General features: G+C 42.7%; 1 pseudogene; it reads right to left on the bottom strand.

Moving 5' to 3' along the window:
- Positions 1 to 10,807: 10,807 nt before the first annotated feature.
- LOC148754843 (histone-lysine N-methyltransferase SETMAR pseudogene) lies at positions 10,808 to 11,829 on the bottom strand (annotated as a pseudogene).
- Between the last annotated feature and the right edge of the window lie 2,665 nt (positions 11,830 to 14,494).

Below are 14,494 nucleotides of genomic sequence, written 5' to 3'. Positions count from 1 at the left end.
ATATATATATATATATATAGCCAAAAAATGTATACACATTTTAAGAAAGGAAAAAAATATTAAAATTGTAATAATATATACCGACAACAAAAGATGAAGACAAGTCACGTTTGACTTCTCCAATTACAAGAGATGCTCAAAGTGGTTACCATCAGCATCCAGATACTTCTGATTATGGCAAAGTACTGCTTGAGCAACGTTGACCAAAGTGTCCACTTTTGGTATACATTTTGGTATACATTTTGGTATACATTTTTTTGGCACCCCTGATATATATATATATATATATATATATATATATATATATATATATATATATAATTTAAAAAATTAAAACATAAAAAATAAAATTCTGTCACAAACATTATTGGTAGTTGCTGCCCCAGTGTATATTTCATCATTCTTCATTCTTTCTTCCCAGTACATGCCCAGTTTGGTGCAGGAATGTGACCCTTCTGGGTCTATCCATGTAACCACCACCCAGGACTTAGACCCGGTTAAGAATGGTCCAACCGCAATGATTTTGCCTGTGATTGGCTAAGCAAACCAGGTTTAAGCCAATCAGTACATGGGATTCCCTGAGGACTATTACTGGTCCAGCAGGAGTGGTCATGTAACCTAAATGCCCCAATAAGACTGAAGGGAAAATAGGCATTTCATTGTGAAGGTTTTTTCTCCTTCCTCCTGTTGAACACTGGAGGGAGTGTGTTTCCTAGCTATATGCTTCTTAATGGAGACATTTATGTGGGGGGGGGGGGGGGGGAGTAGTCCTTTGAAGAGTGAATAACTTTTTCCCTTCTATTCTTCTACACCTCACAATGAATATTCTAAAAGCAATCGAGGTCATTCATGTTTTGGATTTATATTATGTAGGTTTCACTGTATGTTCTACTCTGCCCAAGCCAGGGGAAACATACTGAGGCTTTGGTCAGAGAGTCCCCTGAGCCGGGACCTGTTCTTTCTCTGCTACTGTGGAAGGCCAGTCCCCTTCTATCTGGAGCCTTAGGGACTCACTCCAACATCATTGGAAAATAAGTCACAGGGGCTTTCTGACTTTGGGGAAATTGGCTGCTTATTTGTTATGACATTGCAGAAAAGAACAGAGGGAGAAAACAGGGATGTGGGTTCTACTATTCTAACAACTTCATATCCTAGATTCCACAATATATGCCTTGGTTGAGCTGCCTGCTGTGTGATTGATTCTATCTGACTAGTTTCCCAGTGGGTCCCCTCCATCAGAGACAAGTCGGCAGGGGTCTGTCTGAGCATGCTTATCTGGATATTTGTTTTTTTGTTTTATCTTCTCAGTGGAGGAAGTGGCAAGGGGGCTTATATCTTCACTGTCTATCCCAGCACTTCTTAATCCATTGAACAATGAAGCTGCCACTCACAGTTCTTCCTCTGACATCAGTCAGTTTCCCTGAGGAAAAGACGTATTGTTGAATAAATGATGTGGTGAAAGCTAGGTAGTCATGTGGAAAAAAAACAACAAAATAACAACTAGAACTGCAATATCACTTGAACTCCAAATAAATTCCAGGTGGGTAAGAGTTTTAAACAGAAAACCAAAACCAACCAACCAAACAAACAAACAAAAAACCAAGAAGAAACTACGGTGATAAACTTGAACAGCCTGAAAAACTTGACATATTTTTTGAAATTTATAAAGTGCTATAATTGAGGGAAGAAGAAATAGAAAACTCCAACCTTTCAATAGATACTAAATAAATAGAAAGAATAGTTAAACACTCCATCCCTGCTAAAGACCCAAATCCAGAAAAATTTTAACTCTACTAAACTATAAATGAAGAGATGTTTCTTATCTTACTCCAGTTATTTTTGAAAGTACAAAAGGATAGCAAATTGCCCAGCTCATAGTTTAACCATTATTCCAAAACTATGTAAGAACAGAATAAAAAAATTGTAGACATCTTTCACTATTTAGAATAGACAGAAATTGTAATCAAATCCAGCATGCATTAACACATTCATTCAACATGTTAAAGAAAGGTTTATCTCAAGAGTGTAAGGATCCTTTGTTTTTCACAACAGGTTTGCTGCCAGAACTCAGGTATAGTGAAAACCTCCGCTAAATCTAACCCAAAATGGGAAAGGAAAAGACACACATCAACATCGTTGTCATTGGACATGTAGATTCCAGTAAGTCTACCACTACTGGTCATCTGATTTACAAATGTGGTGGAATCGACAAAAGAATCATCAAAAAGTTTGAGAAGGAGGCTGCTGAGATGGCAAAGGGCTCCTTCTAGTCTGCCTGGGTCTTGGATAAACTGAAAGCTGAATGTGAGCATGGGATCACTGTTATCTTCCTACGGAAATTCTAAACCAGCAAGTATTATGTGACCATCACTGATGCCCCAGGACACAAAGACATTATCAAAAGCATGGTTACAGGTACATCTCAGGCTGACTGGGCTGTCCTGATTGTTGCTGCTGGGGTTGGTGAATGTGAAGCAGGTCTCTCCAAGAATGGGTCGACCTGTGAGCATGCCTTTCTGGCTTACACACTGGGCGTGAAACAATTAATTGTTGCTGTTAACACAATGGGTTCCACTGAGCCTCCCTACAGCCAGAAGAGATATGAGGAAATCTTTAAGGAAATCAGCACCTACATTAAGAAAATTGGCTACAGCCCTGACACAGTAGCATTTGTGCCAAATTCTGGTTGGAATGGTGACACATGCTGCAGCCAAGTGCTAACATGCCTTGGTTCAAGGGATGGAAAGTCACCTGTAAAGATGGCAACACCAGTGAACCTGTACTGCTTGAAGCTCTGGATTGCATCCTGCCACCAACTCATCCAACTGACAAACCTTTGTGTCTGCCCCTCCAGGATATCTGCAGAATTGGTCGTATTGATTCTGTCCCTGTGGGCTGAGTGGAGACTGGTGTTGTCAGACCTGACATGGTGGTCTCCTTTGCTCCAGTCAATATTACAACTGAAGTAAAATCTGTTGAAATGCACTGTAAAGCTTTGAGTGAAGCTCTTTCTGGGGACAATGGGCTTCAATGTCAAGTCTGTGCCTGTCAAAGATGTTCGTTGTGGCAGTGTGGCTGGTGACAGCAAAAATGACCCACCAGTGGAGGCAGATGGCTTCATGGCTCAGGTGCTTATCCTGACCCATCCAGGCCAGATATGCACTTGTGATCGATTGTCACACAGCTCACATTGCTTACAAATTTGCTGAGCTGAAGAAGATTTATTGTTGTTCAGGGAAAAAGCTGGAAGATGGCTCGAAGTTTTTAAAATCTGGTGATGCTGCCATCATTGATACGGTTCCTGGAGAGCCCATGTGTGTTGAGAACTTCTCTGACTACCCTCCTCTGGGCCATTTTGCTGTTCGTGACATGAGACAGACAGTTGCTGTGGGTGTCATCAAAGCAGTGGACAAGAAGGCAGCTGAGCTGGCAAGGTCACCAAGTCTGCCCAGAAAGCTCAGAAGGCTAAATGAGTATTATCCCCAATACCTGCCACCCCCATCTTAATCAGTGGTGGAAGAATGGTCTCAGAACTGTTTGTCTCAGTTGGACATTTAAGTTTAATAAAAAACTGGTTAATGACTGCAATACATTGTAAAACCTTCAGAAGGAAAGGAGAATGTTTTGTGGACCACTTGTTTTGTGTGAAGTTTTTAAGTTATTAGTTTTTAAAATCAGTGTTTTTAAATGGAAATATCTTGACCAAAAATCTGTCACAGAAATTTGAGACCCATTAAAACAAAATTTAATGAGAAAAAAAGAGAGTAAGGATGATTCACCATTTTAAAAAAACTCTTAATGTAGTTATATCACTATATGTAAAATAATTGAATAAAGTTCAACTCCTCATTATTTTCTAATTATAATGTATTGAATAATATACTTACAGAAAGGTATACAAATTATAAGTGTATAGCTCAATTAATTTTCATAAACTAAAAGCATCCATGCAACCAGCACCCATAATCCTAAATGTCACCCCTTTCTAGTAAGTGACTCTCATCCTTGACAAGGATGATACTATCTTGACTTCAGATCAGCAGAGCAAAGATATGGCATTTAATAAATGGTATTGGGACAACTGAGTAGCCGCGTATGAAAAATAAAGTTGGATTCATAGATTAGTTTTGTGTGGTTGCACTTTCAATAACTGAAGTTCTACCCTTTTGTGTCTGGCTTCTTCCTCTCAACTTAGAGTTTGTCAGATTCATCCATATTGGGTGTATCTGTAGTTTGTTCATTCTTATAGCTGCGATGTGTTTCATTATGTGCATATAAGGCATTTTATTTACCTAATGGGTAATTTGATGAACATGATGGTTGTTTTCAGTTTGGAGCTATTAATAATAATAATGCTGCTATAGATATTTTCATACATAGTTTTTGGTAAACAAATGTCTGTATTTCTGCAGTGCATAGGTATCTAAGAGTGAAATTGTGATCGTGGGGAATGCATATATTTGTATATTTAGCTTTATAGATACTGCTAAATAGTTTTCAAAGGGATGGTCTTAGGTAAAGTGGGAGTTAGAATGAGTAGTTATGTGCACGTGATTTATTAAGGACGTAGTCTTAGTTGAAATGGGTAAAACACACAGAGAAGAGGAAGAACTCCAGCAAGAGTGGGATTTAAGACCAAGTCCTATGAGGAGAGCTTCACTGATCCCAAGAGAGAGTTTGGGAACGTAAAATTCCTCAGTCTCAGAGTTGTCCCAACTCGAGGCTAGGTCGCTGGGGTTTCATACTTCTGCAACCATCAGTCATTGGACTAAGGGCTGCATGGTAGGGGGGCATTTCTGGTTCTCTGCCAATGTAGGCAAATTGGTCCCAGTAACATAAGGCCCGTCCTCTGAAGAAGAGTTGTAGGTATGGGCAGTTGGAGGCCAAAGCAGTGAAGCTGGAAGGGAAGCACAGACAGGGGTGGAGGGGTCTGGGTGGAGTGGGACTGTGTCTGCTGCACTGGCTGTGCCCGTCTCTACTCCCAGCAGCAGTTGGCCACATCCTTGTGAAAGCTTGATATTCTGTCTTTTTCAATTTAGCCATTCTGTTAAGTCAACAACCATTTAACAATGAAAAATATTTTAGCAAAGTAGAACTAGAAAGGTACTTCCTTGTTTGACAGAGTTTATAAACCAAAAACCTACAACAAACATCGTACTTACCACAGAAATTTTAGATGCATTCCCTTTAGAATCCAGAAAAAATATCAACAGAGAAATATGTAAAATTTAAAGGACATAAAAACCTGAATACTCATGATTGAGTAGGTTAACTTAATAAAGGTGTTAGTTAATATTCTTTCCATTATTCTGTCAATTCAACATAATCTCAACAAATATTCTATCTCGATACTTTGGGGACTTCAACAGAATTATTCTTAAATGTATACAGAAGAGTAAATTTTCATAAATGGTTAAGATGATTTGGGGAAACAAGAGCAAGGAGGGGAATTTCCCCGACTATTTACGAAGACATATTGCCATAATAAAACCAGCGTGATACTGGTGCAAGAACAGGCAAATGGACCAATGGGACAGACTAGAGACGGCTCAGGGACAGACCCACGCATGTAAAACATTTGAAGAAAGATGCACATACATCAACAAGTAGATAGCAGTGGAAAAGCTGGCTACCGACCTTAACCCATAAGCAGTAGGGGAGTCCAGCTGCGGTAAAGACCTAAATGTGAAAAGTAAAACCATAAAGCTAATGGAAGAAATAATTGGAGAATAAGTATGATGAACAGGGTCGTCCCTCTTTAAAAAAACCCACCAGATTGTTTGCAGAAAAGGAAATACAAATGACACTTAAACATACAAAAAGACCTTCAACTTCACTTAGGAGAAGATTAAATTAAAGCTATAATGAATACAACCGTTTTCACTTAAAAGATTGGCAAAAATGCCAGAGTTCAATATTGGTTCAGTTGCAGACAACAGAATCATCCTATTTGGTTTAAGCAGTGGCTTTCATACAGGAATTAGTAGTTCAGAGATCTGTAAGAGAAAAATCTAAGGCACTTTCCCAGGAAAAATTCCCACCTCCATAGTCACTCTGCCAAGATGGGGCAGGCTGTGGCTACTGCTGCAGAATCACATGAAAACCTGCCACAGTTGCTGTAGAAATTGCTGAATCAGGATACCATTTATGAATGAAAAAGCTGCCACTGCAGTAGCTGGACCTAGTATCCCAACCTAATGGATGCCACATGCTTTTCATCTCTATTCACAGGCTCCAGGCTCAGATCAGTCTTATGGTAGCAAATCTGGTTGGTAGGACTTGAGAGGGCTGTCTGGAGCCCTAGCTGCTAGGGTGTCTGGGGGGTAATCGTTTTTAGTTCCCCAGGCTTGGTGAAATAGAGGGGCAGGAATGGAGGTTGAAGGGCCAATCAATGGATCCACCATTCGTCCTCTTATGCATCATCACTGGGGAGGTTGCCCTTGCTAGTCTATAGGAAACTGGGGGGCCCTGGGCTTGGATATTTGTGAAGGCGCAGGTGTGTCTCTTCTGATCACTCTGTCACAAATATAGAGCTTTATCTTTCTTTAAACATAAATATCGTATTTATGGGAATCTGCCAAAATGCACCTCTCTTTGCCAGAGACTTTTCGAGTTTGCTACTGAGCCTGGAGACATAAGAGAGTTATAATGACAGAATCACAGAAACGGCCAATGTGATCTTATTGTATGAACATATGCTCCTATATCTTCCTTATGGAAAAAAAATAACAAAGGTGGAAAGAGCCCCGGACTGAGTCAGGAGTCCTGAGCTCTAGTCCAGCCTCTGCTGTATTTCCCCAGGGCAGGGAATAAGTTTTCTGTCTGGGCCTCAATGAGATGGAAAGCCAGGACTAGTGTTTCCCCTACATGTTAAAACCACTCAGTGTTGTGGTGAATGGACTCATAGGGAATCGTATTAAGTGAAACATAAAGAGCAGAATTGCTCTGATTGAGCTGAGGGGAGCCCCGTGTGAGGAGGCGAGCTGTGACTTTCTGCTCCTCTCGGCTTCTGCAGGGGGCTTGAGGAAGTTCTACAGAGCACAGTTGGAAAGCCATGAGACTGGCCACTTTCCAGGTGACTTTCAGGCCTCAGGTATCGTCTGTCTCTGCGACACCTAAGATTCCAAAGGCCTGTTCCCTCAGAGACAGTCCAGAAACACACCAAATAGTGCCCAGACCCACATACGTGGCTCGCAGGCGTTTGCTCTAGACCCTTAAGTAGGAAAACTATCCTTTCATTTTATGTTTCTCAATTGAACTGAATCAGGCTGTGTGAGCTGTGTGCCCTCAGTCATTACTGGAGTGCCCTGCTCGGACTCCTGCGAGCATCACAGCCTTGCTGGGGCCAGAGCACCGGGTCTTCTCAGCTGCCTCCACAGTTTGCACTGCTCTTTGGTTCTACCAGCCAGGCTTGGAGATGGGCCTCACTGTCAGTGCGCCGTCCACCACTGCCCAAAAGGCTGCATTTCTCAGGCTTGAATCTCCGGGAATACTGCAACTAAATAGAGGGTGGATCTCTGCTCTGTGGAAGTCCCCCCAAATTCCTGGGGGAAAGCTAACCCACCCTCACCCCATTAATCACCAACTGAGAACAGGTTGAAAAGGCAGGAGGAGCATCACACCCACCGACATCCAGCATGAAAAGGGTGTCAGGGAAGTGAAGAAAGGAGAGGATTTCAAGAAAAGTCAAATTAAACAAAGGACTCAAAGGTGCTTGGATTCCACCTGTGTTATTACTTATGCAAAGAGCATAGTTTTCCTCTGGGCAACTCTGAGCCTTGTGTATTCTCCTAGGTACCAATACTGTTTACCTAGGAATTGCACGATACAGTTTCTCGCTGGACAAAATCACAACTCCCATCCAAGAACGGACATCAGCAGAGTGTCTCATCAGAACCCGTGATTTCACAGCAGGCATCTGTCGAGATAAATGTATCTGTTCCCACAACATTTTTGTGACTTTCCAAAGAGCCATCCTTTACCCATGGACTGCATTTTTAGTTTGGAAGCTTGTTCTGGTCGATAAGACCTTGTGTTCCCTCCAGGCCTCAGTGTCCCATGAAGTAGCTCTCTGTTAGCATATAGAGAATCAAACTGGCAGCCCCATTTTTCTTTTCAACTTTATGATGCTTGCAGGTCACCTTTGATCAACCAGGGCCGAGGACTGAACTCCAGCTCTTCCTAGGGGTTGGGTGCCATTCTTTGAACATGTTGATAATGGCCAGATTTAAAATGGGCTTTCGAAAAAGATGCACAATAAATAATTCAAGCTGGGACTCAGGGATTGAATATGTTTACCTGGGTAGTGAAATATTTAAATGCCATGTTGCTAAGCTGCTGGTGTGCGTGTATGACATACTTATTCAAGTCTGTAAGGAAATTTGAAAGACCCCAACCACTTTAAATTGATTGTTTATCTGAGCCTAGAAGAGTGAAGATGGTTGAGCAAAGACTCTGTGAGCTTCTGGTATTGTCCCTATAGATATACCAGGGGTGCCAACAAAATGTATGCAAGGGCACACTTTGGTCAACGTTGCTCAAGCAGTAGTTTGCCGTAATCAGAAGTGTCTGGACGCTGATGGTAACCACTTGGAGCACCTCGTGTAGTTGCAGAAGTCAAACATGACTTGTATTCATCTTTTGTTATTGGTATATATTGAGTATTCCAATTTTAATACAGTTTTCCTTTCTTAAAATGTGTATTTCCTTTTGGCACCCTCTGTATAAAAGTGATGAAGCTCATGATGTCTTTTCAGAGTCCACCTTCTGAGGGTGACAGGAGGACAGGTGAGAGGAAATTCCTGCATGATGTGGAAATGTCAGAAGCGATCAAGTGGCTCAGATCATGACGCTGGAGCTGTGATTAGTTCAAGATTATCCTTAATTATTAATGTCCTTAATATTTCAGAGTGTCTATAATAAAAGAAGCATGGTGCATTTAATTTATAGTTATGCAGTGAGAGATTGTTAGACCTGAAAAGGACTTAGAGCATCTTGAGGGGTTGGTGGTTCACAAGCTTTTGTCCTCTCCAGGCCCCCAGGAACCCCATTTGTGAAGACCCACCTCAGGGACAGAATTAGGACCTCATTAAGGAAGAGTCCCCTTCCTGGATAGCGTGTTCCTCTTAAGTCTACCCAGCAGGATTTCAGAATCCCAGTGTGTGTGTGTGTGTGTGTGTGTGTGTGTGTGTGTGTGAATCCATTCCCCTCTTTCCTAATGGGAACAGGTGTCTGATTGTCCCATCCCTGTTTCTCTAGTATATGTGCAGTGGGGGAGGGACGGCAGTTTTATTTTGGGTTCACGAGTCTCAGACCAAGAGCAGCCACATCTGGACTCAATATATAGACAGTCCTGCATTGTTGCCTGTTGTGAAGACCCCTGCAGGAGCCTGTATTTGAGCCTGACACTCTTACCTGAAGGGGCTCCTGGGTTGTCTCTTAGATACTCACAGCATGTGGTCTGTACGTGACCCTTGAATAAATCAATGAAGGGCTTGCTGAACCAATGAATTAATGCTTAAATTTATCAAAGCCTGCTCCAAGGCCCAGGAAACACAAAGATGAATGAGAGGGTCCGTGTCCCCTTACAGGGCTTCCAGGAAGGACTTACCTCAGAGGAGGAATGGGGGTGGACAAATATGCACAGAGACTGGAGGAGCTGGGTTCTGAGTGGGAGGTGTGGTGGGTGGCTGCTGGTTTGCATTGTCCACAGGAGGTGGATCAGGGGTCCTCATGGGCAGAAGACCACTGTCTTGGGCTACACATGGCTCACAGGGCCAAACCCTTTTCTTTTCTGCAAAACCAGATTCTTCAAGAGGCCCCAGTAACTATCCACCAAGGGATAGGGGCCAGCTTCCCAGCCACAGGTGTGTGGCAGGTGGAGGGGTGGGAATGGGGGCTGCAGGAGTGGTAGCAACTTTAATGATGCTCCTTAGGGCAAAGTTGTGACTCTGCCTATGGTTTATGGACCTACCTGCTGACTTCTGTGTAAAGCCTGTCTATCCTATGGGAGGACTCACACCAGGGTGGTGGTACATACTGGGTGACTCCCATATTGGGTGACTCACACAGACTCACACACTGGGTGACTCTCCCTAACTCTCTCCTGGAAGAAGTTGTCTGAGCCCATTTTAATGTGGTGGACGCACTGTCTTTTCTGGGTTTAAACTCAGAAACCCACTCAAATTGTCTTTACAACAAAAAGGAATGTTTTGGATCTTAAAACTGAAAACCCAGGGCAAGATGGCTCAGGCATTGCCAGGACCAGAGGCTCAGAAGATGTCACACTTGGAGGCACCACTTTGCTCTGGGTACACTTTTCTCAGGCAGGTAGCACAGATGAGCCCACAGTCCTACTTTAATGAGTTCTTAGTATCTGTGATTTCTTCACCCAATTGTCCAAAGAGATCCTCAGAAGATTCTGATTGGCCACATGTCAGCCCTGCCCCGGGGCAGTCACTCTGATTGGCCAGCCTGGTCCCTGGTCCGAAATGCAGGCCAGGAAGGCAGTGGGAAGGAGCTGTGCTCAGAGGCCAGGAGAAAGTGGTGTCAGGAAAACAAAAATGGCAGGTGGGCCCTATACTCTGGGACTGGAATTTCAGAACCACAGTTGTGTTCTCAAAGAAAAGGGAACAAGTGACTTGGAAACATTCCCATGGGTTCAAGACCTGGGAAAAATTATTTAAAGGCAAACAGAGATGCTTGATCAGTAGAGGTGTCCTTCTTAGCTCTTATGTTGGTGCAAAAGTAACTGCGGTTTCAGACCGTGAATTTTAAATCATTATAACTAGGCTCAAACACATCTTTATTAATTAAAATAGGAACTATTACAAACAACACATTTTTGCCAATGAGAAATATGTTTATTCCTGTAGTGTAAAAATCTGTGCTTTGGGATTCGATGAACTCTTGCAAAGCATTTTCTGCATCCTGCTGGTTGTGGAAGCATTTTCCCTACAAAACGTTGTTGAAATGCTTGAAGAAATGGTAGTCGGTTGGCAAGAGGTCAAGTGAATGTGGCAAATGAGGCAAAACTTCGTAGCCCAATTCATTCAACTTTTGAAGCGTTGGTTGTGTGACGTGTGGTCGGATGTTGTCGTGGAGAACTGGGCCCTCTCTGTTGACCAGTGCTGGCTGCAGCATTGCCGTGTTCAGTGCATCTCATCGATTTGCTGAGCATGCTTCTCGGATGTAATGGTTTTGCCAGGATTCAGAAAGCGGTAGTGAATGGGACCGGCAGCAGACCACCAAACAGTGACCATGACTTTTTTTGGTTCGTGTTTGGCTTTGGGAAGTGCTTTGGAGCTTCTTCTCAGTCCAACCACTGAGCTGGTCATCACCGGTTGTCATTTACAATCCACTTTTCATTGCACATCAAAATCTAATCAAGAAATGGTTCACTGTTGTTGTGTAGAATGAGAGAAGATGACACTGCAAAATGATGATTTTTTTGATTTGCAGTCAGCTCATGAGGCACCCACTTATCGAACTTTTTCACCTTTCCAATTTGCTTCAAATGCCAAACAACTGTAGAATGGTCGACATTGAGTTCTTCTGCAACTTCTGGTGTAGTTTTAAGAGGATCAGCTCGATGATTGCTCTCAGTTGATCGTAGTCAACTTCCAATGGCCGGCCACTGCGCTCCTCATCTTCAAGGCCCTTGTCTTCTTTGCAGAACTTCTTGAACCACCACTGCACTGTAGGTTCGTTAGCAGTTCCTGGGCCAAAGGTGTTGTTGATGTTGCGAGTTGTCTCTGTTGCTTTACGGTCCATTTTGAACTCAAATAAGAAAATCGCTTGAATTTGCTTTTTGTCTAACATCATTTCCATAGTCTAAAATAAATATAAAATAAACAGCAAGTAATAAGTCATTAGCAAAAAAACATGAAGCGAAAAATGAGCAATAAAATGATGTATAACATAACCACATTTCTTTAAGAATGTGTTCCAATATCAAATGTCAAATTTCAACAATGCAAAGACTGCAATTACGTTTGCACCAGCCCAATAGTAATACACTCAGAGAGAAGAGGAACCTGTGACTTGAGGGCAGAAGAGAAAGAAACTGAGTTGAGAAACAAAAAGTTCAGGTGTCCTGAAAACATCCAGAAGTGAACTCTGAGTAAAAATACCTCCTGCAACCCCGAGGAATGTCCCCAGAACCCAGCAGTCCCCAGACCACAGTTTAAACTCTCCATTCCGAACTGTGAATTCCAGCACTTACTGTTAAGCACCGAGCTTGCTCTTTGCAAATCATTTCCCCCATCATTTTGTTTTTCCAGTGACACAGGAGTTGCCCTGCCTGTGTACTATCTTATGGTGCCTGGTTTCCTTCCATATTTTTAAAATAATGCATTTCCACTTAGCTTGTACTGTCCTCTGGGATTAATTAGTGACTGTAGGAGTTACAGGAGGTTTAGGTGACCAGCACCTCTTGACAGATGGCAGCTGGAAAAAAATGGGAAATGATTGCAGAGACAGTAATTATGATTTTCTGGGTGTGAGAAGTTTATGAAATACCTCCAGGGTTGAAGCTCCCACATTAAGTTCTTGGGGCCTCTGAGCCCTGTGGCTGGGCAGCAGCCATCCATCTTCCTTCTGAACTCTGGTTGGAAATGGCATTTCCTAGTACATGGAAGGCCAAAAATAAATAAATAAATTAAAAAACTGAAAAAGAAAAAATAAAGAAAAGAAAAGAAAAGAAAGAAAGGAAGTTGATTTATATGCAAGACTTGTGTTCCCTAATTATGCTCTAGAATTAATTGAATACCCTGTAGCTTTTTGTACTGCATATGCTAATGATGACCAAAAATGGATTCTCATCTATATTTCTTTATTAACTTATCTTAAAGTGACATATTGTGAATAACTACCTCGTGTACTGCTGGACTAGGCAACTTTATAATTTGCAATTCAAGCTGTTTTTTCTATTCAATTTGTTTCGGTAATTTATTTTTCTAGGAAGGAAAAAAAAGACCTAAATTATGGGAACTAACAGCCCCTGTTACCGGCAAGTGCTGGGGATTTGGAGTGAATAAATATGAAATGAGGCGATCACGACCTTGTGTGGGAGCTCAATGAATGGTCATGCTAGTTCTGTTTTATGGACCATATTGAATTAATTTAATTATGGAATATCACTGCTTGCCTGGTAATTAGCACTGCTGAGATTTCTCTGAGTGCCAGATACAGTGATGGGCAGGGCAGTGCAGGAGCTCATATTGCCAACTTGCAGAGGTGGACACTGACCCGCGGTGGCCGCTCTGAGACACGAGGCCCCCCAGGATGACAGTGTGGGGGTTCTCACTTTGTCTTCTCACTGTTCCAGCCCCTCTCTTCCCTGAAAGATAGACGCAGGGCTCAGGCAGAGGGAGGTCAATGTATTGTCTTATTTCTTGCCATATTGCAATTAATTTGATTTTGTTACAGAATCTAATTATTAGTGTTCAGCTATGAAAAACTTAACCTTTTGTGTCTAGGTCAGGAAGTACCTCCCTGAACCACAGCCACCCGCCCCCACGGGGCCCGGCCTTACTAAGAGCAGGAAAGAAAAGACTTTGTTGGCTGTGGTTACTTCCCCAACCCACAAGTCCCAAAGTCTTCCACGTGAGAGGTGTAAGGGTGAGTCTCTGGCCAGCAAACTCTCTTTCGGTCACCTCAGTGACCATTTAAGACCTTCTCCAGCTCTACACCTCCCGTTGTTTGTGGTACTCCCCTCATCTCCCCTGATGGAGTACTTGGAGGACTTTATCAGACAGGAATTCCCTGCACCCCAAGCAAGTTAACAAATTGACCTGGGTCCTGCTTTGGCCCCTACCCTGCTCTTCTTCCTCCCTGCCGCTCCCTCCATCCCTCCCTTCCTCCTTTCTTCCTTTGTGAAGACCACCCATTGCTCAGGGCCAATTCCTCCGCCTTGTTTTGATTTCTAACCCTTCCTATCTCCTTGGGGATTTGAAACCATTGACTCCATCCCTTCTCTATCCTGTGACGCCAGACCTCTTTGTGTTGGTTCCTTCTCAGCAGCATTTAAATCCGCTGAAATCCACTAATATTAAGAAAACTTTTTGACTCACTTTCTTCAGCTACGTTTCACAGCTGTGGGATTTCTCTTCTCCCATCATTTCCTACATTCATTGAAGGTGGCACCTGACCTCATGCTTCCACGAAAACTGCTCTGGCCGAGTCCCCGTGGCCTGCTCATTGTTGAACAGGCCATTCTCAGTCCTCTACCTTTGCTGCCTTAGCCTTTGTCCCTCTCAGGGGGGAATAAACATAGTGGTTAATAGCTTGGGTTCACAACCTCTCTGTGCCTCAGTTTCTTCATCTGTAAAAAGGGGTAGTGATAGTATATATGAAGGTGCTTAGAATACTATCTGGCAACTCGAAACCACTCACTAAGTGCTATTTATTATCATTATTGACTGCTCCCTCCTAAACTCCGTACTTGACCATGCAAATATTTGGATTCTGATCTTAACTCATCAACACTGAGCTC

The sequence above is a fragment of the Rhinolophus sinicus genome, chromosome 17 (assembly GCF_057876585.1).
Source record: "Rhinolophus sinicus isolate RSI-liver-muscle chromosome 17, RSI-T2T, whole genome shotgun sequence".
NCBI lineage: Eukaryota > Metazoa > Chordata > Mammalia > Chiroptera > Rhinolophidae > Rhinolophus > Rhinolophus sinicus.
This window is presented reverse-complemented; position numbering and strand designations above follow the sequence as displayed.